This window comes from Diadema antillarum, unplaced genomic scaffold, assembly GCF_040938485.1.
Source record: "Diadema antillarum isolate AM-2024a unplaced genomic scaffold, OU_Dant_1.0 seq00000924_RagTag, whole genome shotgun sequence".
NCBI lineage: Eukaryota > Metazoa > Echinodermata > Echinoidea > Diadematoida > Diadematidae > Diadema > Diadema antillarum.
In genome coordinates this window covers 417,876-441,596 of record NW_027271775.1, presented here as the reverse complement: position 1 = coordinate 441,596, position 23,721 = coordinate 417,876, and the positions used below count along the sequence as shown (strand labels likewise).

At 37.3% G+C, this 23,721-nt stretch overlaps 1 long non-coding RNA gene across 3 annotated transcripts; it reads left to right on the top strand.

The window, feature by feature from the left end:
* The first annotated feature begins 2,618 nt into the window (after positions 1-2,618).
* Positions 2,619-19,196, top strand: LOC139741370 (uncharacterized). Of its 3 annotated transcripts, none has more exons than XR_011711617.1 (7): positions 2,619-2,748; positions 4,053-4,097; positions 6,087-6,197; positions 6,866-6,999; positions 8,040-8,104; positions 17,886-17,909; positions 18,643-19,196. It is a non-coding gene; the product is annotated as an uncharacterized lncRNA (long non-coding RNA). The 3 variants fall into 3 exon arrangements; XR_011711616.1 differs by having other exon boundaries at positions 8,040-8,112; XR_011711615.1 differs by lacking the exons at positions 17,886-17,909; positions 18,643-19,196 and having other exon boundaries at positions 8,040-17,462.
* Positions 19,197-23,721: the final 4,525 nt, after the last annotated feature.

Sequence of the window (23,721 nt, the reverse complement as noted above, 5' to 3'; positions counted from 1 at the left end):
CCCCTTAATTTCCAAAGCGAAAAAATATACTTGAAGCTACAAACGGCAGTTTGGGGACTGTAAAATGTCAAAATTTTCAAGCTCGCTCGCTCCGTTCGCTCGCATTTAATCTGTATGCCATTCTTCTGATGTTGCTGCCAGTAATTGCCTGCAGTTGCGCCCGGTGCGCCCCCCCCCCCCCCCTTAATTTCCAAAGCGAAAAAATATGGCTAAGAACGGCAGTTTTTAGACTGTAAAATGTAAAATTTTCAAGCTCGCTCTCTTCACTCACTCGCATTCAATCTTTATGCCATTCTTCTGATGTTGCTGCCAGTAATTGCCGGCAGTTGCGCCTGGTGCGCCCCCCCTTAATTTCCAAAGCGAAAAAATATAGCTACAAACGGCAGTTTGGGGAATGTAAAATGTCAAAATTTTCAAGCTCGCTCGCTCCGTTCGCTCGCATTTAATCTTTATGCCATTCTTCTGATGTTGCTGCCAGTAATTGCCTGCAGTTGCGCCCGGTGCGCCCCCCCCTTAATTTCCAAAGCGAAAAAATATGGCTAAGAACGGCAGTTTTTAGACTGTAAAATGTAAAATTTTCAAGCTCGCTCTCTTCGCTCGCTCGCATTTAATCTTTATGCCATTCTTCTGATGTTGCTGCCAGTACTTGCCTGCAGTTGCGCCCGTTGCGCCTCCCCCCTTAATTTCCAAAGCGAAAAATATGGCTAAGAACGGCAGTTTTTGGACTGTAAAATGCAAAATTTTCAAGCTCGCTCATTCCGCTCGCTCGAATGTAATCATTATGCTCTCTTGATATTGCTGCCAGTATTTGCCAGCAATTGCGCCCGATGCGCCCCCTTAAATTCTAAAGCGAAGAAATATAGCTACAAACGGCAGTTTGTTTGTTTTTTACTGTAAAATGTCAACAATTTCAAGCTCGCTCGCTCGCTCGCTCGCATTTAATTGTTACGCAATTCTCCTGATGTTGCTGCCAGCAATTGCCGGCAGTTGCGCCCGGTGCGCCCCCCCCCCCCCTCCTTTATTTCCAAAGCGAAAAAATATGGCTCCAAAAGGCAGTTTTTAGATTGTAAAATGTCAAAATTTTCAAGCTCGCTCTCTTCGCTCGCTCGCATTTAATTGTTATGCCATTCACCTGATGTTGCTGCCAGTAAAATTGCCAGCAGTTGCGCCCGGTGCGCCCCCCCCCCCCTTAATTTCCAAAGCAAAAAAAAAATATGGCTACAAATGGCAGTTTTTGGACTGTAAAATGTCAAAATTTTCAAGCTCGCTCGCTCGCTCGCTCGCATTTAATTGTTATGCAATTCTCCTGATGTTGCTGCCAGTAATTACCGACAGTTGCGCCCCGTTGCGCCCCCACCCCTCCTTTATTTCCAAAGCGAAGAAATATGGCTCCAAACGGCAGTTTTTGGACTGTAAAATGTCAAAAATTTTCAAGCTCGCTCTCTTCGCTCGCTCGCATTTAATTGCTATGCCATTCACCTGATGTTGCTGCCAGTAATTGCCAGCAGTTGCGCCCGGTGCGCCCCCCTTAATTTCCAAAGCAAATAGATATGGCTACAAACGGCAGTTTTTGGACTGTAATGTCAAAATTTTCAAGCTCGCTCGCTCCCCTCGGTCGCATTTAATTGTTATGCAATTCTCCTGATGTTGCTACCAGTAATTACCGGCAGTTGCACCCGTTGCGCCCCCCCCCCCCCCCACGCCTCCTTTACTTCCAAAGCGAAAAAATATGGCTCCAAATGGCAGTTTTGGGACTGTAAAATGTCAAAATTTCCAAACTCGCTCTCTTTGCTCGCTCGCATTTAATTACTATGCAGTTTACCTGATGTTGCTGCCAGTAATTGCCAGCAGTTGCGCCCGGTGCGCCCCCCTTAATTTGCAAAGCAAAAAAATATGGCTACAAACGGCAGTTTTTGGACTGTAAAATGTCAAAATTTTCAAGCTCGCTCGCTCCCCTCGCTCGCATGTAGTCGTCATGCCATTCTCCTGATATCGCTGCCAGTAATTTGTCGTTTCACACCGTCATTCCATAATCCATTTATAGGGGGTATACCCTAACCCTTTCCCCGCTTGGTTTCCCTCAAAAAACAGTAAAAGTCTAGGGATTGAGAGCTTCCTATATTCCAAATGTCTGTCCAAAAAATCTCGTAAACATTTAGTGTCAAAACGCACCCCCCTTGAAAAAAAGCTGGTGACGCCCCTGCTAGTATGTGAAGACAAAGTTGTGCGTAAATTGTTTCATAAAGCTGTTCGTATATCAAGTTACGAACAACTTACGAGCGACTGGTGATCACTTTTCGATTGCTATAGTTATTAGAATTTCAATAATTCAGCACAAGAACTGATCACCAGTCGGTCGAAAGTTGTTGGTGACTTTACGAACAGCTTTATGAAACACCCACGAATTCTCGGGCGTGTGCGACGGGCTTTCCATGGTAGTATCGCGTCTCTCGCAGTGCTCCCTCCGTGATCCACACAGTGCATGCCTGCGTGGAGTGTGCGTACGTACCAAAGAGTATAGAAGCGCACGCGTGCTCGTACGCTTATACCATGGCTCTACTCTGTTAGTAGCTCCATGCTTTATGCGTAGTACCTTACCCACATATACAATACGGAGGTGGTGTACGTGTTTGTCAATTCGTAACCTACTGCATTGGCGTGGCAGCGCAGCGACAGGCTCACAAATACGACTTCTGAAGACCTTTGCGTGAGACTGACGGTTTGATTAGTTTGGAGTTCGAGTACCAGGTGGGTATTAGTCTGTAAACGCAGGCATGCCTAAACACAGATGTTTGGGTTTTTAGAACAAAATTTCATGTGTGTAGTCGTGGTGCTGTTAGTGTTAGTGACTATAATAAACGTTAGGGTCTATCAGTAGTATCACTCTTATGTGTTCAGTAGTGTCTGGGGACATGCCCATCGTATCACCACAGCTCAGGCCCTATACGTGTACGAAGCTGTTGTAGTGCGTAGACCGTACGTTTAAATGTCAGGAGTATCAGGAAGGAAGTTGCGAAGTTTTTAACGTTAGACCGCGTTTCCTGAATGGACAAGGTGTGAGCCATATCATGATTTGCTATGTAATTACTAGGAAGGCTAAGTTCCAAAGAACCTACTTTAAGAGTTGACGTTGACTAAGAGGGCTTAGCGTTACTCTGGTGATTTGCTTCTGCCAAATCTGGGCGAGATGCGGGCGCCATACTTTAATGCGTAGCTAACACCACGACCAGTAGAGGGCGTATTTTACAGTGCTATATAGCGGTGATTCCTGTCCCCCTTTCCTGTCCCGTAAATATTCCCTGTCCCCCTTTCCTGTCCCGTAAATATTCAATATTGAATGATGCGCCTTTAAGCACCACCAACAACAACAACCCTTTCATTTCACCTTTTTTTATAGGGGGCATGCAGGGGAAGAAATATAACGTTACTTAGCCTGGACCTTGTTTTGTCATACAGAAGTATCATTCCTGTTTAATCATGAAATGTAACTGAAGAGAAGTCATTTATTTTCCAATATGTAGTCCCACAATTACACATCACAAGCTTGACTTTGACCTAATTTCACTGAGTTATGCTGACCGTGTTATAACAATAGGGTTTCCCTGTGCAGATGTGTGCACAGTGAAAAATGTGTTTTTAAGCAAGATTATAAGTTTAAAAGATGGTTTTCCTTTGTTATAAGAATTGTTTAGATTGCAGGAACAGTAAAATAATTTTACAAAGATTTGTATAAAAAATTTGGGTGTTGTGCCTCATATTCCTCTCAAGTACCGGTATGTATTTTCAGAATGTGTGTACCTCACATTATTAGTGGTCTGTCCTTAACACAAGGTCCTCAGGACCAGAAAAATGTGCTTGTTATAATGAAACCTTGTTATATCAGGGTTACAAAAATAATACAATACAAATTGAAATTACAATCTAGGACCACAAAAAAATTACCTTGTTATAGTGAACTTCGTCGTATCAGTGATAATTGTAGAGAGTTCACTGTATAGCCTATACAGGTATTGTTGTAACGTTTGTATTTTTCCTTTCTTTTCTTTCTGCAGGTACTGGTTGCTTTGGAAGGAGATTTATGTTGGTCTTTGTTGAAAGTACGTTTGTGTTTGTGTTTGTTATTTGTTGAATCATCTTCATCCTACATTTCATCTCATACCATTTCACCTTCATCCTTGAATATTCAGTGAATATTCACTGAGATTACATCTGGAAATTCATCCTGGAATTCACGAACTCATCCCTGAAATATCTGAAATATACCTGAAATACCTGAACTTTACCTGAAATACCTTAACTTGAACTTTACCTGAAATACCTTAACTTGAACTTGAAGAAAGCTGAGAACAGAGAACTTCTGAGTGCATGAGAATAAGACAGTATCAGAAGGAGAGAAAGTTTCAGAATCAGAGGCAGAAAGGGTTAGAGTCAAAGAGAAAAAGAGTGAAATCAAAGAGAGGAAGAGTGAGAGTTGACGAAAAAGGAGTAAAAATTAAGCAGAATAACAGAGTTTTAAAGAGTGTTTGAATGAAAGAGTGCATTCTTTAAAAGGATAGTTAAAAACTGGAAAGAGAATTGTCCTAGAGAAGGCGAGAAGTTTGCTGGAAACTTGAAAATAGAAACAGTTAATTTGAGAAAAGGTGTTTAAGAGTCCAGATTACACTGAAAGATTATTAAAGAGTGCCGTCATAAGACGAAAGCATTATAGTGTTGTAAACTAATTGGGGTAGACAAAATTTGCACCTTCAAGGATTATTTGATATTTGATATATTCTGCATTGAAAGTTGCTGCAAATAAATCAACTACAGTTGGCAAGAGCTAATAGCTAGGAGTTGAAATTTTGAAGGAATTGTTAAAAGTGTGAGAAACAATTTATGAGGTGAGGCGAGAAGTATACTAAAAATTTTATGTAAAAATATTTTTTGGTATCTTGAGTCTTGAATTTTCGTTAATTGTTAATAGGATAAAAGAATAATTGAAGAGCGCCATCTTCAGATAAAAGCATTTTAGTCATAGTAAATGAAGGGAGAGACGTTAATATTGCACCTTAAAGGGCTATTTATAAATATTGGGCTGTGAAAACAAAAGCACAATTAGTAAAAGACATACCTTTATTGCAAAAGGAGTCATCTCAAAACAGAAACATTACTGTTTCTTTAATTGTCAGTGAAGACAAAGAATAATTGGTGAAATTGAAATTTTTGTTGCGAAAGACCCTACCCTAAGAGAAAAACATATAAGGGAGACCGATTATTGTGCAGTTAAGGCAAAAGCATAATTGGTAAAATTGTAACCTTTTTTACAAAGAGCATAATCTCGAGATAAAGGCATAATTTAGTCAAATCAAATGTTAGAGAATTGAAGCTGAAATTTCTGTTGGCAGATATCGTAAAAGGAAATTGGCATAGCTTTTCTATAAAGTAGGAATTGAAGCACGTAACAGACAAAGAGTGCCACCTGTTGCTAGAAACAAGCAAACATTGTAGAAATATCCCCACCTGTTGGTAGAAACATTATATGGATCGGTGTTGCAGCTTACTGCTGGAATTTGTATTGCAGTGAAATATAGTACATGTACTGTACACATGTATTAGTGCAACTTTCAAAGCTATTCAATCCGACAATTTTGTTACCAATCGCAGTACTAGTGGAGTAGGTGTGATTCATAAAAGTATAGTGATTCAAGGAATATAACTGTGTTGATTGACAGTTGATTGATATACATTTATTTAGTAATAGGTGCCATTATACTTTCAAAGATTCGAAAGCCCTGTAGTTTGACAATGGAAGCAAGTGAATTCAAGATTGTTATTGGTGATATCCTAGATATCCTCCATAGTTGTGACTTGATGAGAAATGTAGAGGTCAGTGAATGTGATGCATGTTGCAGTGTGATCAATGAAAATGAAAGCAGAGTACCATGTGAGGATTGTGGCAAGCAGTTTCATGTGATGTGTACAGGAAATATTTCTCATGAGGCTAGAATGTGTGATGCAAGGTTGATTTGGATATGTTCAGCATGTGGAAGCAATAATATTGCCCATCGCATCTTTGACAAAATTGGCATTCCTTGTCATTTCAATAGATACGAACTTCTCGAAGACCTTGGTGATGAAGATTTTCATGTTGATGTTTCACTTACATCACGCAAGAGCAACCAGAGAAAGAAACCAACGAAGATGAGACTGAAAAAGAGGTATGTGAGAAGAAAGAACAAACGTGGTGTTCTAGAAATGACAAATGTGTGTGTGGAGGAAAGAGCAAATTGTGACAGAGATGAATCAGATCCGACATTCATCTCAAATCTCACTAGGAGGCAATTTGAACCATTAGAAACTGCAGTTGATGATGGTTGGACAACTGTGAAATCAAGGAAGACAAAAGTGATTGAGAAGGCCAAACTGACAACATCCCAAACAATGACTAACAATCCTAAGACCAAGACCAATAACAAGAGCACAGTGAGATCAGTAAATGGTGTGATTCTCCAACCTGGCGTGACCTACATTGGCAAAGCAATGAAAGGCTACTATCTTGAAAAACAGAGAAGAGCCAAGACCAGCAAAGGCAAAAAATCAAAAGTAGAAACAAGGCAAGAAGAACATGGTGAACTCGTGAAGCGAAATATGAATCGAAACTTGGACACAGAACGAAATGATAGTCTGCAGGTGTATACTGAATCTGTATTGAATGTATATTCAAAGTGTGTTCAGTCACCTCATGTTATGGCAAAATACTCTGAGCAAATCTATGCAAAAACACAGAGAAGTTGGGCTGATGTGGCTAAAAGCACTCCGAATATGACTAATGGATGTTTCGTACTGAGTGGTGATCAGGCTACATGTGTCTCTGTCCTTTCCACAGACATTGAAAAAGAAGTTTGGAATGTAAACAGGCTCTATGGAGGTGGAAATGCACGGCAACCAAGAAAGAAAGGTCGTTTCACGAAGATCCGCAACAAACAAAGTGTGCCAGTGGTTAAAAATGCTGACTCACAGGTGCGTAACAATGAAAAGGTGAAACATGACATTTTTGAAGGAGAACATGCAGCAAAGAATGAAAAGTTGTGTAAGAATGAAATATCTGACCGTGAGGACAGTAATTCCACAAATAGAGACAACACAGGCTCGAATGATATGTCCAAAGTGAAGTGTGACAGAATCCACGATATGCATGAACTAAACCCATGTTACAGCGAAACAAAAGATGTTGAAGGTGACAGTCAAATATCAGTGAATGAATTGTTCTCTGTGAATTCTACTACAAATGTAAATGTTCACTCTCCGTGTCACAAACCTGTTTCAGGTATGCAAAACATGTGTGTTCAAGTTTGTAATGAATCAATATTCCTGCCTGAACGTGAAAAAACTATTAATCCATCTGATTGCATAGTAATGAATGCTGGTTCTGCAAATAGTGTTGACCACCATAATTCATATGATGTTCAAGAATCGTCTGTACTTATATTAGATGGTGAACCAGCTGCAAATGATTTAGAGACTGAAGAACGTGTCTGTAAGCCTGTTTCTCTTTCAGATTCAGAATATGATAGAAGGCAATCATATCCTCTGACTAAAACAATCGCACAAGGAAATTTTAATCAAGGTGATCAACGATTTGGTTATACTGCTGGCAAACAATGTGCATGTAATTCTATTGTGGCAGTTCTCTACATTCAAACAAAGAATGGAATCGAAATGAGACCTCGTGATCTTGATCAGATTCTGACACTTGGGAATGAGTTGTATTATTACATAAAGAAGGATTCACAACTGAATGAAGAGCTTGTAATGATAGATGAATTACCGAAGGAACTTCATATTCTGGATGAAAAATTTCAAATAACCTATGGTGAATCGAAATATGGAGTGTTGGAAGGAGATCAAAACAATTTGTCAAATTTTGGTGCTTTGCCATTGAGTCAAGCATTAGAACAAGAACTGTGCCGATATGATGCATGTCTTATGAATTTTGCTGAGAGTACATTTGCAATCATTAGGCATCACAGTGGTTATTATGTGTTTGATTCTCATTCTAGAAGTCATGATGGATACTTGGTACAAGATGGATGCAGTGTCTTGCTTAGCATTTCATCATGGCAAGGTATACAGGTACACTGTTTGAATTTGGCAAAATCTATGGCATGTGATTTACGTACTACTCAGTTTGAATTAACCGGTCTGGCAGTAGAATTCAATTCTAAGAAAAATGTATTGACAACTAGTGGCTCTAAGAGATCAAAGACCCTAAATACTGCGTGTGGGAATATAAATGATCAAAACAGCGACTATTCGCAACATTGTCATCATATTGAAAGAAATCTGAGTTATAGTGATGAGACTCAAAATGTAACAATAAAGGAAACCAGAGTTAATGTAAGCAGTGATGACTATGGAAGTGAGAATGAAGTTGAATTTGTTTCACTTGAAAAGACAACACAAAGAAGAGATAGAAACTTCAAATTTGCACCAATTACATATGTAGACAAGCAGTGTTTGTGCAATAGATTAAATGTCAATTACTGTGGCGCAGCCAGTGAACCAGTGGAAGATACAAATGAAAATTTGTGTATGAGGAAACCTGTAAATATCAAGAGAGTTATGGGTGATGGCAACTGCTTTTACAGAAGTATTTCTCATGTAGTTACTGGCAGTGAAGGAAACCATTTCATGCTCAGGAAATCCAATGTGGCACATTTACTGGAAACGGGTGATTTATTTAAAAATTTAATTAACACAGTGAAATATCAGAATGTCAGGGACTTTGTACTTCAAGAGAAATTGATGGATTTAGGAACATGGGCTGGTCACACTGATATTAGTTCAATGGCACATATGCTAGATTGTGATATATATGTGTATGATGATCGTACAAAAAATTGGCAAATTTTGTCTGCAAGGAAACCGGGGTACTATAACAAGGTAACAACTGAAAGAGGCATATATATTGTGTTCACTGGAAGCAATCATTTTGATGTAGTTGAAAGTGTAACTGCTGTTCAGTCTAGTACTTTGGATGAAAAATTAAGTGTGTTTCATGTGAATTCAGATGCAAATGTGGAAAGTAAAAAAGAAAGTCATCATGAATCATCTAAGGCTACCGAAAACTTGACATTGAAGAAAGGCAGTGTTAGAGTGAAGAAAATGATGTCCAAACAAATAATGGTGTCAAACTTGCAAGAGACACAAATTCCATTACAAAACACATGTCAACAGACAGTAGTCGATGTTGATGCATCCGAGGTGAAGCAAGTGGGAGAAATTAAAAAGATTAATCTCATGTACACACCTGTGAATAAATTTGACAGAGAGAAGTTTTGTTGCAAATTAGGCATAAAGGTTAATGACAAATGTAGCAGTAATGATGTGCCAAAAGATATGGTGGAAAATGGTAATATTACTGTCCTGTCACAACCATTAACTATCTATAAAATTAGTGGTGATGGAAATTGCTTTTACAGAGCTATGTCATATGTCACATGTGGCAAGGAAGATTCACACCGTGATGTTCGAAAAGCAACAGTTATGCATATTTTACAAAACAAGCAAGATTATGTAAGCCTTTTAAAATCAGGATACACAGATGTTGTAAAATACATTGCAAAGGAAAGAGTATTCAACAATGGCACATGGGCTACAGAATTGGAAATAATGGCCTTATCAAATCTACTAGATACTGATATTTATACATATGAAGAAAACTGTTCAAAATGGAAATTATTTGGTGCAAGCAAACTTCAGTTTGGAATTGTTACATCACAAAGAGGTGTTTACTTGCAACACACAAATGGCAATCATTACGATGTTGTAGAGTCTGTATGTCCAAGGATCCAAACATTAAGTTCATGCCAAAACTTGTCAAGACCACAAAACATTACCGCTATGGAAACGCCTGTGACAAGAAAGAGAAGACTCACAACTGAGAGAAAAGTTACGAAACAAGTCGGTGATTGTCAAATAAATGTATTGAACAATGAAGTTTTAGAGGATGACATTGAACGTGCTGTTAAAATGAGTAGGGATACTGAAGAATCTGAAGAAGTTGAAACTACAAGGCAAACTACAAAAAGGAAAAAACAAAGAAAAAAAAGTAATGCAAATATTACCAGACGAAAAAATAGAGATCGAATGAGAGCACAGAGAGAAAAGAAAAAAAATGAGCAAAGACAGTTAGAAATAGAATGTTTATCAGATGTTCAGCCTTTTCTATTCCGCAAACTAAAAAATGCAGCTGCAAAGAAAGTAAAATATCAAACAGATGAACCTTACCGGTTCGAAAAGAGAAGAGAAATTAAGGAGAGACAAAGAAACAGGTACTTGTTCGATCCTACTTACAGAGAAAATGTCAAGAGAGCAATGAGCAGAAAGATGAGAGCTAGATATCAACGCAATGCTTTATTAAGAGAAAAAATCAAGAAAATGATGAGGACAAAGATGAAAGCTAGATACCAAAATGATGCTTCATTTCGAGAAAAAATTAAGAAAAGGATGAGAACAAAGATGAAAGCCAAATATCAAAACAGTGCTTCATTCAGAAAAAGGCTGAAGACAATGAGGAAAGTAAACTATGGGTGCAATGTTCTACATAGAGAAAGGCTTAAGAAAATGAGGAAAGCTAGATATCAAAACAATGCTTTATTCAGAGAGAGGCGTAAGAAAATTATGAGGAAAGTTTCAAACATTAAGTACAAGACAAATTTTTTGTACAGACAGCAGGTTGCAATGAGAAACATGAAACGAAAAAAACAAGAAAAAATGAATATGAGAAATTGTGACCATGTTTTGAAAAAATTTAGGGAAATTGTTTCACACGGCCCTGAATATGTATGTTGCGTATGTTTGAAATTATTATTCAAGAATCAAGTATTGAAGTGTACAAAAGCAAAATATAACGATTTGAGGTGCTTAAAGGAGGAGTATTTACATACATGCAGCGATGACTGTGATATTGACTGTCAAATAGTAAAGTCATCAAGAAATTTTTTATGGGTTTGTTACACTTGCCACAGGAAATTATTAGCTGGTAATATGCCTGCTGAAGCTAGCAGAAATAATTTAGAATTACGTGCTATTCCTGCGGAACTTGGAAATCTGAATCAGTTGGAAACACATTTGATTGCACTAAACATTCCATTTATGAAAGTTTTGAATTTGCCTAAAGGAGGACAATATGGAGTGCATGGCCCAACAGTTTGTGTACCTTCACGCACAAATGAAACTGTAAAGATATTACCTCGACCGGAGACTGATGATCAATTAATTCGCGTAAAGCTAAAGAGGAAACTGTCATATAAAGGACATTATGAATATCAGTTTGTCAAGAAAAACAATGTCCTAGCTGCATTGGAATATTTGAAAAAGAATAATAAGTGGTATTCTGATATTGCTATTGATAGCGAATGGGACTCTGATTTATCAGACAAAAATAGTAAAACAGCTTGTGGTAAACTATTTGATTTAAGTGAAACTAATGATGATGATGATGATATAGAGGATGATCAAGATGGACGATTACAAGGCATTCAGTTGGGCACATGTTTGCAGAAGGTCGATATGAGACAAGAAGTGCTTGATCAGTTTTTTGATGATATTATATGCTGTGCTCCTTGTGAAAAGAATAGTCCTGTGTCACTATTGATGGATGAGAGTAATGAGGCAAAATGTTTTCCTGCTCTGTTTCCAACAGGCCAGCCAACATTTCATGATACCAGGTACATTAAAGTAACACTTGGTCGTTATTTGCATAATCGTTTGATGCATGTAGACAACAGATTTGCAAAAAATACAGAATATATTTTCTATGCTCAGTGTATTTATGAACTGCAACAAATACTTTCTAGTGTTTCTATAGCTGTCAGAAAAAGCTCAGAGAAAATAGATAATTCCACATTGATGCGATGTTCAGATCTAAAGGATGCAAGAAAACTTCATGAGATACTGGATTCGAATAAAGGATATAAATTTCTGAAACAAATACGAGGAACACCTCCATACTGGCAATCTACACAGAAAGATGTATTAGCAATGGTTAGACAACTTGGAAAGCCTACATGGTTTGCATCATTTTCATCAGCTGAAATGAGATGGCCTGAAGTTATTAACACATTGCTAAATCAACAAGGTGATGGGAGAAAAGCAAGTGATCTGGATTGGACAGATAAGTGTAATTTATTAAAATCAAATCCAGTGACAGTAGCTCGTATGTTTGATAAACGCTTTCATGCATTTTTGAACAGAGTGATTCTTTCTGAGGCAGAACCTATTGGCAAGATAATTGACTATTTTTACAGGATTGAATTTCAACAGAGAGGATCTCCACATACACACTGTTTATTCTGGGTTGAAAATGCACCTAATTTGGGTGTCGAGAAAGATGAAACTGTCATAGATTTTATTGATAAGTATATTTCATGCAACATTCCATGTGAGGATGAAGATGAAGAACTGTATGAAATAGTGAAGAATGTTCAGCTTCACTCAAAGAAACATTCAAAATCATGCAAGAAAAAGGGAACCTCCTGTAGATTTAATTTTCCAAGACCACCTTCTGAGAAAACATTTGTTGTGAAGCCTGATGATAATCCAGAAGTTACAGATGAGGCTCAAGATGTTCTGTCTGCAGTAAAGAATTCATCATGTGTGGAAGGCAAATATGATAATGCTAGGCAGCTCTTTGAAGCTCTTGGGATGTCTCAAAAGGAATTTGAAGATGCCTATAATGCTGTAGCTACAAAAGAAGATGTAGTCATGAAAAGAGATCCAAAAGATATATGGGTTAATCAATATAATTCATTCTTACTCAGAGCTTGGAATGCCAATATGGATTTGCAGTATATAACAAATGAGTATGCCTGCATTGTTTATGTTGTGTCATACATGTCAAAAGCAGAAAGAGAAATGAGTTTGCTCTTGAAAAATGCTGAAAGTGAAATGAGAGAGGGCAATGAAGATGCTCGAAAGAGTATGAAAGAAATAGGACATGTGTATATGCAAAACCGTGAAGTTTCAGCACAAGAAAGTGTGTATCGTGTTTGTGGCCTGAGATTGAAAGAGTGCTCAAGAAAAGTAGAGTTTATACCTGTTGGACCAAACCCTGTGAGAATGAGTCTACCACTGAGTGTTATTCAAAGCAGACGAGACGATGATGATAGGAGCCCATGGATGCCAAGCAGAATTGATAAATATAAAGCCCGACCTGATGGTTTTGAATTTGAAAATATGTGTTTAGCCACATTTTGTTCAAAGTATAGACTACTCAGTGAATCTGATATAAAGGGTAAGAAACAGAAACAGAGTGTGTTTAAATTGAGAGATCAGCTGGGCTATATACAAAAAAGAACAAGAACCAATGATGCTGTAGTGAGATACCCTCGTTTTTCACCGACTGTAACCCCAGAAAAATATTATCAGAGTATATTGCAACTATTTTTGCCATATCGTACTGATAAACAGTTAAAACCTGACCAATTTTTGACATATGAGGAATTTTATCAAAATGGATCTGTTCGAATGTTTAATAAGAATTTGGAAAGTGTCAAAAGTATTGCCAATGAAAATCTCAGGCAGTATGAAAAAAACGCTGATACAATTGATCAGGCACAAGAATATCTTGAGAAATTTGGTGCACAAGAAGATGCATGGGGATTACTCTGTCCAGAAACAGAAGTTGAAAGACATGAAACAGCTAAAATCCATGTAGAAGTTGAAGATGCTGACAATGAGTTTAGAATCCCAGATCTTGAATCTAAATCTCAGGAGAAAGAGTCATATGGCATAGAATTTCGATCATGTAGCATTTCGAGAGAAGACAGTAATGTCTTATTAAGAACTTTAAACAGCAAGCAGCAAAAAGTGTTCTACAAAATACGACAATGGTGTCTTGACAGAGTTAATGGAAAAGAAGCCACACCGTTTCAGATATTTGTGACAGGTGGTGCTGGAACAGGAAAAAGTCATCTGGTGAAATGCATATGTAATGAAGGGACAAGAATTCTAGGTAAAATGATGCATAATCCAGATGATCTTTCAATTATGAAAGTAGCTCCAACTGGAATTGCAGCCTACAATATTGATGGTAGTACTATTCATAATGCACTGTCCATACCCATTTCTGCTTCATTACCTTATCAACCCCTTGGAGAAGAAAAGATAAGTCATTTACGTACTCAGCTGGGCCAATTACAGATACTAATAATTGATGAAATATCCATGGTTGATCAGAAGCTACTGTGGTATGTACATGGACGTTTAAGGCAAATAAAGCAGACGCGTGATGATGCTCCATTTGGAAAGGTTTCAGTTATTGCAGTTGGAGATTTTTATCAGTTACCCCCAGTAAAAGGTACTCCTTTGTATAAAGATACATTGCAAAGTTCTTTATGGACAGACAACTTCTCTATGATTAACTTGGATGAAATAATGAGACAAAAGGATGATGCAGACTTTGCTGTTCTTTTGAACAAATTAAGGGTAAAAGAAAAGAAAGATGAATTATCAAGTGATGATTTTGCAGTTCTTCAATCATGCCAAACTGGAGAGCAATGTGAGGATGCACTGCATATATATTCTTCAAACAAACAAGTAAATGACTGGAATAAAATAATGCTTCACAAGAAATGCACAAATATCATCTGTCTTGATGCAGAAGATTTTGAACTTGGCGATAAGGGTAAAAACAAAGCATGTGACAAGCCACGGAGATGTACTAAAGCTTCTTTGCCAGCATATCTTTGGGTTGCTGAAAATTCTAGAGTGATGCTGATCAAAAATGTGAATGTGACCAAAGGTTTATCAAATGGCTGCATTGGCACTGTAACTGACTTAGTAAGAGTAAATGAAAATGCCAGACCCTCAAGTGTGCTTGTGAAATTTGACAATGAAAAAGTAGGAACACAGTCAATAGAAATGCAACAGGAATCAATTGGGAAAAAATATACGAGGAAACAATTTCCCTTGAAATTAGCATATGCATGCACAATACATAAAGTACAGGGCATGACAATGGAAAAAGCTGTTGTTTCTCTGAAAAATATATTTTTGCCCGGACAAGCATATGTTGCTCTGAGCCGTGTCACATCAATACGTGGACTAACTATTGAAGATTTTGATCCCAAAGTTATATATTGCAATCCAACTGTTAAAGAAAGTTTAGAAAACATGCCAACATTTGTTGATGAAAAGAGCTTTGATAATGATGTTTCTGTTGCGACTCTGAATATAATGCTACATAACATTCAAGGTCTTAAAGCACATTTCAAAGATATCCAATCAAACCTCCTATGTAGAAATTCTGATATTATTTGTTTAACTGAAACTTGGCTTAATGATGACATTTTTGATGTGAATTTAGATCATTTTAAAATGTACAATCAACCTCGGTCAAAATCTTATTCAGATGAAAGTCCCTTATTTTCGGCACTGAAAAATCAAGCACATGGTGGAGTTGCAGTGTACAGTAAAATCAAATCTATTAGTAGGCTGGATTTACATGTCAATAATCTAGAATATATTACATTTGCAGTAACTTGTCCTTCATGTCTCATTTCTGTGATATATAGACCTCCCAGATATGATAAGAAACAATTTTGTGAGAAACTGAAGAGACTACTCGTAGAATTGCAGCAGAGAAGTACGAAACGCATAGTTATTGGTGACTTCAATGAAAATCTCAGACAAGGTTCAAGTGATTCATGTGTGCATAAATTGATGTATTCTTACGGATATCAACAACATGTACTTGATGCTACAACAGAAGGTAATACATTGATTGATCATGTATATAGCACAGGTATAGACTCACTTCATGTTGAAGTTATTCCACTTTACTACAGTTACCATGAGGCTATCAGAATACAGTTCTGATGAGTGATGTCTTGAGTTTACGCAAAGTAATGTGGCACATATATTCAAATCAATTGATATTTATTTTCTTTTGTCATCATATTTCCTTTTGTAATACAGAATGAGGAAAATAAAAAAGTGTGAATAGGACAGAGCATACAGCAATTCAAAAACAAATGAGTAGAAGTGATACTTATGATCAATACTGAGGTGTTTGAAGTTAAAAAAAAAAATTGCAATGAGTAAAACATGTGAAGTATGGAGGGTTCCACTGGGAAGATTATGCTTGTGAATATGAAACAAGACTTCAACAAAAGTATGACTACTAGTACTACAGAAAACAGCGACATTATGAGACAGAAAGTGACAATTCAGTGATTATAGACTTCCTAAATATGACCCAAAAATAATGTGAGAAATTATGGAAATTAGTTGTTGAATTGCACCAAATAAGCACAAAAAGCATAGTTATTGGTGAATTTAATGAAATTCTCAGACAAGGTTCAAGTGATTTGCTTGGCATAATTTGATGTGTTCTTATGAATATCAACAACATGAAGTTGATGCTACAACAGAAGGTGGCACATTTATCGGTCATGTATGTAGTATAGGTATTAATGATCTCACCATTGAAGTTATTCGCCTTTACTACAGTTACCATGAAGCTATTTGAATACTGTTTCACTGAACTTGGTTTTACTAATAACATTAGATGTTTATTCAAGGTTTTTTTCACAATGCTGAAATCAAATGAAATATATTTTCATCTTTCATCATACATATTTTTATGATGTTATGGAGAATAGATGAAATATGATGAATGAAATGAACAGAATGTTCAACAGTAGTGAAACCTTATGATAATATTAAATTGTAATGAATACTGAAGTGATTGAAGTGAGGAAAACAGTGTGCCATGAGCAAAGTGTGCAAAGGGTGGAGAGATCCACTGAAGCGACCTTGATTGTGCACAGGAAACAAAACTTGGGCAACAATAAAAGTACTACATAACACATTGACATTATAAAGAAAAAATAAATAGACAACGACAAGAGCATGCAACAGAAACAATGATCTTTGATTGCTTGTTGAAAGAAATGTGGGCTTGCATGTCAAGAAGAAGGAAAAACACATAAATTGTGTAATTGCAAAAATGATTTAAAGGACTGTAATTATAATGTTACATGTATGTCAGCAATAGTGGTGATATTAAAAATTTATGAAGTGGTAATGCTGAATCTAGGTGAGAATTATCAACCCTTTTCACAAAGCAGTAGCTGAGCTGGTAGTTGCTCTTCTCTAAATATCATTGTTGGAAATGTAACTATAAAAGGAAGATACAAGTTCAGTATGGAACAGAAATAAAACAAAAGACAGAAAATGGAATTGAAATAGAATAGACAAAGAATAAAAATAGAACAGGCACAACAGAAATAAAACATAGCCCAGAAAATGACAGTGCAGAAAGGTAGATTTTGGCATAATAATCATTTTGAAAAATATTTTTTTTCAGAGAATTAAATGCTGATAATGATAAGTTTGTGTTACTATTTGATGAGCGTTTAGAGCTGAGGAAAATCAAATTGTAAATGCTGATGAAAGTGCTTTGAAATAAATGGAAAAAGTAGGAGTTGCATTTATATGTGCAAAACCCGATCAATAGGCATATGTTGTAATTGATAGAAATGAATATTTCACCAGAGAAGATAGAGTGAAATCCATGAGTGATCATGTATGTGGTGCAAGAATTGTATTTATTACGTAAACATTATGAGCTACATAGCACAAGTTTTGATTGATTTCATGCAAATTTATGAAAAATGTTTTGAGTTTTCAAACCCCTGTTTCTCAAACATTTGCTTTCATTGATTGATGTCATTGTTTCTCTTTAGCACCCATGGTAGTGAGAATAAAGCACTGGCCAAAATGAAAAAAGCATCAATTAGGTGTATTTCATCTAGGTGTTTATGGCTAACATCTTTATGTCTTTACATTTGCCTGGTGAATGATGAACTGGTCTGTGCTTGTGCCGCAATCATGTCCAGCCTTGTACCCAAGTGTTTCCACCGGTGAGTTTTATTTCTTTTTTGCTTTTTTTTCCCCCTACTTTTTGTCAGATTTGTATGCATTTAACTTTTCACACAACTTTTTGACAAAATCAGGCTCAATCATACTCAGTGTTCAAATTAAATTCTCACAATAATCTCTCCAGGTGTGTTTTTTAAGCTGTATTAGCATAACCTGTAGAATTATGCATACACAGGTGTTTCTTCAGAATTATTTTTTTTTTCCCCTGAAATGTTTGTAATATATGTTCTATCATCTAAAGTCTGTGATCTGAAACAGTTTGTTAATTCCATATTACATTTATGAAATGTTATTCACATATTCCTTATTCTTATAAATGTGACTGTACAAGTGTAGTTTTGTTCTGTCCAATTTACATCGTAGCTAAACATGATATACATCCAGAGAACTATGATGTATATGCTGTACTCCTGTAAGAGAAATAGGTGTATGTATTCATGAAAAGAAAGGTTAACATAAAAGGTGATGTGATGTTATGTGAAGTTGTGAATGTTTCAGTACAGTTGTGTTCGCAAGTTATGACTACAAGAAATTGGTTGTATCTGTCTAAAATATGTAAAACATAATGTAACTTTCTTCGTAACATTTGTGATAATGATATTTATGTTCTCCCATTCTAACAACACATATTTCAGTTCTTTCATTTTATCGATGTTAAAAGATAAGCAGTGTACTTCATTTGTAACAGTATGTTGTTTATGTATTTTAAAGCAGGGTCTTGACCAACAGAGAGAACACACCAGCTTTGCTTTGCAGCGTTGGTGTAGCACAGGGAGTAGAACTCTACTGGTTAAAGGCTCAAAACCAGTCAATTGGACCAGGTGTGGATCGCATCTATTTCAACTGTGTGGACAGCTGTCAATCTTGGATCAAACTTGGTTGACATGCAAGCACTTCATATCAGATGATAACAGATGAGCAACGTAATAGTTTCTCAGGACTTCCACTCTCTTCCATCTACAATAATTCTAAGCACAGTGAACAGTATGCATGATAAATGCAAAAGCAAAGGGTATAAATGTAATTGAAGTATTGTGGAATGATTTACGCAACATAAAATACCTCAATAATTATTAATTTTATGTTTATGTGGTGGTAATCAGATCATGTGTAGTATTGGAAGGTACGGTAAGTTAGCCATAGTGGCATGTTAAGCCACCGTCCCTGGAGACACTCAAGTGGTAACGTGTTAATGACCCATAGCATAATCATTTACACCACCATATTGTTTTCGTGATTGACACAGAAACGTCCTTTGATTAAGGGCAAAACCAAAATGTAGACCATAAAAGTAGAAGTATGTGAAATGCAAATGTGCAGTATTTTTACATTTTTCCATTATGGATCAAAGCTATGACTTAGATATTAGATGATGATTGTGAGAAGCAAGTGTGGGTCTTTTTTTCTGTTTTATCCTTTGAATAATTGCAAAGATGCAAAGTTTAAAAAAAATTAACAACAAGATTTTCATGACTTAGTGTCTTTGCGCTCGCGCAAACGAGAAGGGTATTCCCCCTCCCACAGTAAGGAGCCTTTTTTAAATTTGTAGCTGTTAATAAAGGATCTGGTGCATAATTAAGTGACTATTGTTTGCTAATTTGGCATGATGAAGGGAAATACACCTTCAATTGCAAGCATCACTTCAATCCTTTTAGCTACACTCCTCATTTTTGGTTCAAGTTGCAATTTCACTTGATGTCTGAGAAAAATGGGTACTATGTGTGAAATCGTGAGACAGACCCTAAATGCATGAGTCTCACCATAATGAGAGACTTGGTCTGTAATTGATGCATATATTTTGTGTATGCACATATATGTAAACCTTCAGTAATGCTCTAGGTGTGGGGTTAGTTGAGGAAGACTCTATGACCCTGTTTACAGTGTGGGGCTGCACCATGCTGCGGCCAAGCCGTGGTTGAGCATAACCTCAATTGCGAGGCCAAGCCCCGCAATTTTGTTCCTTTACACTACTGGGCTCGGCCGCGCTTTTATTTCAAACCTTTTAATATTTTGTCATAGTGGCGCTCTACTTGTAAACAAACACAATTCGGTGTTGTCTGGTTTTCAGACCCTTTGCCAACTGAATTTCATGGCAACGAAATCACCGTTCGGGCAAAGGCCTTTTCTGAAGGGAAAGATCCTTTGCAGGACAAGATCACATTAAACTATGCTAGTTTTCGATGTTGAGGGGGTTAATATCCTGAATAGTGAAATAGTACAAGTACGGGGTTTGGAAACCAGAATAAAATTGGCAGCGCATTTGGCCCCATTTGCGTTTACACAGAGAAAAAGGCCAGGCTCAGCCGCGGCTTAGCCACCTCCAGAGCGAGGCCAAATGCAAGGCCAACTTTGGCCTTGCATTTGGCCTTTTGCACGTTTACACTGAAATGGAGGTTGGCTGGGCTATCGTTGAACTGCGGCCAAGCCTCGCATCGTAAACAGGGTCTATGTGGCAAATTGAGCTATGGCTCAACTTGCCCTAAAGACCTGCATTCATGTCCATGGTACAATTGAAAACATAGTTGAGACCATGGACAATTTGTATGGAGCACTAGGCGTGGTGTGGCCTATTTTGTTAGGAAATTAGTCATTTGTCAACGTAATGACCATTTCTTTAAAAAATGTTCATTTCATTCAACATTTTGAAACATTACAAAGTGACTGATTTTGTAATGAAATAGGCCATGCAATATTTAAGGCTCTATTCAAATAGTCCATGATTTCAATTTTACCATCTTCATAAATTTATGCCATAAAGTCTAGCACATTTTACTAAATATAATGCGTGTAATCACTTCATACTTTTAAATACTTCTGAGATATGAAACTAAAAAAAAGAAGTCCATTTGATTTATGTTGGATAGTAAAAAACAAAACAAAAAACAAAAACATGTTTTTTAAAGAGAGTTTCAAAACTTACACTGCTTCTCTGTGTGGGAGTAGCAAGTAAGCACTACATGTAGCTACCTCGAATTTTTCCAGAGGATTAATTGCAATGGCATGACACAAATTTCTGCAAGACACTCAGTTATTTCTGATGCATCATGCGAAAAACAAAAATTGACCCATAATACCTTACATTCACCAAGTGCAGATAAAGTAAAATTTTAAACCATTTGAGGGTTTTCATGAAACAAGAATGGAATTTGTGTGTAGAATATGTTTCAGTGGTAATTCTAGATGCTGCATTTTTCTGGGGAAAAATATATTTGAAGAGGTTGCTTTGTCATATTTAGAATTGTTGAATATTGTCATTTGAATTGAATCAAATGATGGAAAAATCTTTTGTGTTATAAATTGTGCATTAGGAAATTTAGTGTCCATATAACATATTGTCAATGTGACTTGAAAGAAAATGATGGCCATGTTGAAAGTAGCTCTCATTGCTTATTCAATATTTTGTTTCATTGTAAGTGTAATCAATTCCAGCAGTATTGATGTTTTAGTTATATGTTTTAATAGATATTTATTGCCTACATATCAGATATGACCTGTGACAAAAGTGGTGCCATTTTTGTAGCTGCTTGCTTTCTTCAAGAAAGCTGCCATTGTTAATTGATGTTTTTTGATATTGTTTATAAAGGTTTAAAGTTGAAGGGAAGAAATGTTTCTCTTTTGTATTATAAATCACAGATCAGCAGTTTCTACTGTTTTTATATTCAGCTGAGCATTGGTTAGTGTCAAAAAAGGCTGCCATTGTCATAATGATTGCCATTGTTTATTTGAAATTCTTTGACATTGTCAAATCAATTTAAGGATTGGAACTATTTGTATGTGTGAGTGTGTGTGTGTGTGTGTGTGTGTGTGTGTATAAATCAGGAATTTCATTGTCCATGTTTTAGTTAAAGTGGCAAATAATTGAGTCAATATTGTGACAAGTCAATTTTTAAAGCCATGATGCGCCAAGTAATGGACATCATGAAGACTGTAGTTGATGTCCTGAACCCCGGTCAGATTCCAGTCCTTACATGTAATCAAGCACTCTACACTATGGCAAAGGGGGTCCAATGGAGCAGCCCTAGAAGTTATATTCCAGGGATTATTCCATAGTGATTTTTGGTTGACGATGCGTTTTGAGGATATCCTGACTCATATCACATTGTGTCAGATCTAAACACACATTGCAGCAGATAGGATCAACCCAGTCCTGAATGCAGTTTGCAGAGCTATCTCTGGATGTCTGCAACCAACAAGAGTAGATGACCTTTATTAACTGTGTGGTATTGCCCCACCACACATCAGGCGAGAGGTCTCAGCACAGATGGAGAAAACCAAGCAAGAAGTTAACCCTCGCCACCCACTCTACAATCGCGAACTTGCTAAAAAGAGACTCAAATCCAGACGCAGTTTTCTCCATTCAACCGAATCCCTTGATGGCACCGCCCACGGTCGAAGGATTACCCTATGGTCCAACCACCTCCAGTCTGTGACGAATAAGCTCTCCTATGGACCAAGTGAATCACTCCCTCCGGGTTCAAGTGAGGCATGGCCCACCTGGTCATGCCTGAATCGCCTACGGACAAGAACAGGACGATGCAAAGTCCTCATGCAGAAATGGGACTACAATAGGGATGGAGAAACTGCTTGCAACTGTGGGCAGGATCAGACAATGCAACATCTTTTGGTCTGCCCCCTCCTACCAGAGCCATGCACTGTCAATGATCTGGAGACTTTCAACACCAAAGCCGGATCCTGCACTCTGCACTGGGCAGGACTTGTGTGGTGACTCGAGAAGAAGAAGAAGAAGAAGCAGATAGGTTGCAGACAGATTCTTGCAGCATGAGAGCAAACTGAGCAGGAGACAATTTGAGCTATCAACTGTGGTTACTAAAATGGCAACATTTTTTGCATAACATAATTAAAACCAGACGACTCTGCTGTACTTCTTGGTCTCTAATGGAAGAGACATTAGCACCAACAAAGATCTCATCACCACACAAGGTAGTGACATTCTTTGCTGCGATTGTCCGGACATGTCAGATGATAGCACCGTGCACGTGTGAGGAGGCAGACACTGGTACATCATATACTTGTGCACCTATAGGATGCCGTACATTCGCAGATTAGCAACGTGCCAATATGCACTGTTCATACAAGTGTTGCACCCTTTGAGCTTGTCCTAGCAGCAGCCATCACCGGAATATCCATGAACAGTGGATTGCCTTTGGAGCTGGGAAGAACTTCAGGTTCATAGCTTCTTTATGGGATCACCAAAACTTGGCTGATGTGTTGCCATGCCAATGTTTCATGTTTTTAGTGGCTGTGGCTTAGCGTCTTGTTTTTGTAACAAGGCAGAAAGATTGCGTGGGTACCTGGACTACCTATGAACAAATCACAACCGTATTCAGCGCCTTCTATGCTATGCAGACTTACATACTATTGAGGAGTAGATGCAGCTCAATGGAGCAATTTGTAGTTTGTTGGAGTGTCGCTGAAAGAAAAGAATAGATGCAGAGTGTTAAAGTTGACAATGCCAGAATGTGACTTTGCAGTGTGCAGCTCCTTATTTGTTGTTGTTGTTGTTGTTGTTGTGTTTTGTTGTTTGTTTTGTTTTGTTTTGTTTTGTTTTGATTTTTTTTTTTTTTTTTTTTTGTGCAGGGGGAATTGGCCTGAGTTTCAAACCCACAAAAAAAAAAAGGGTGCTGGCAAGCATCTTGAAAGGTAGCTATTTTTGTCACAGGTCAAATCTGAGATGTTATGCACACAGTAAAATTACTGATGTTTGACTGAAAATACCACAGGAAAACATTTGCACCCAACAATGTATTTAATCTCTAATATCAAAAACTTGCT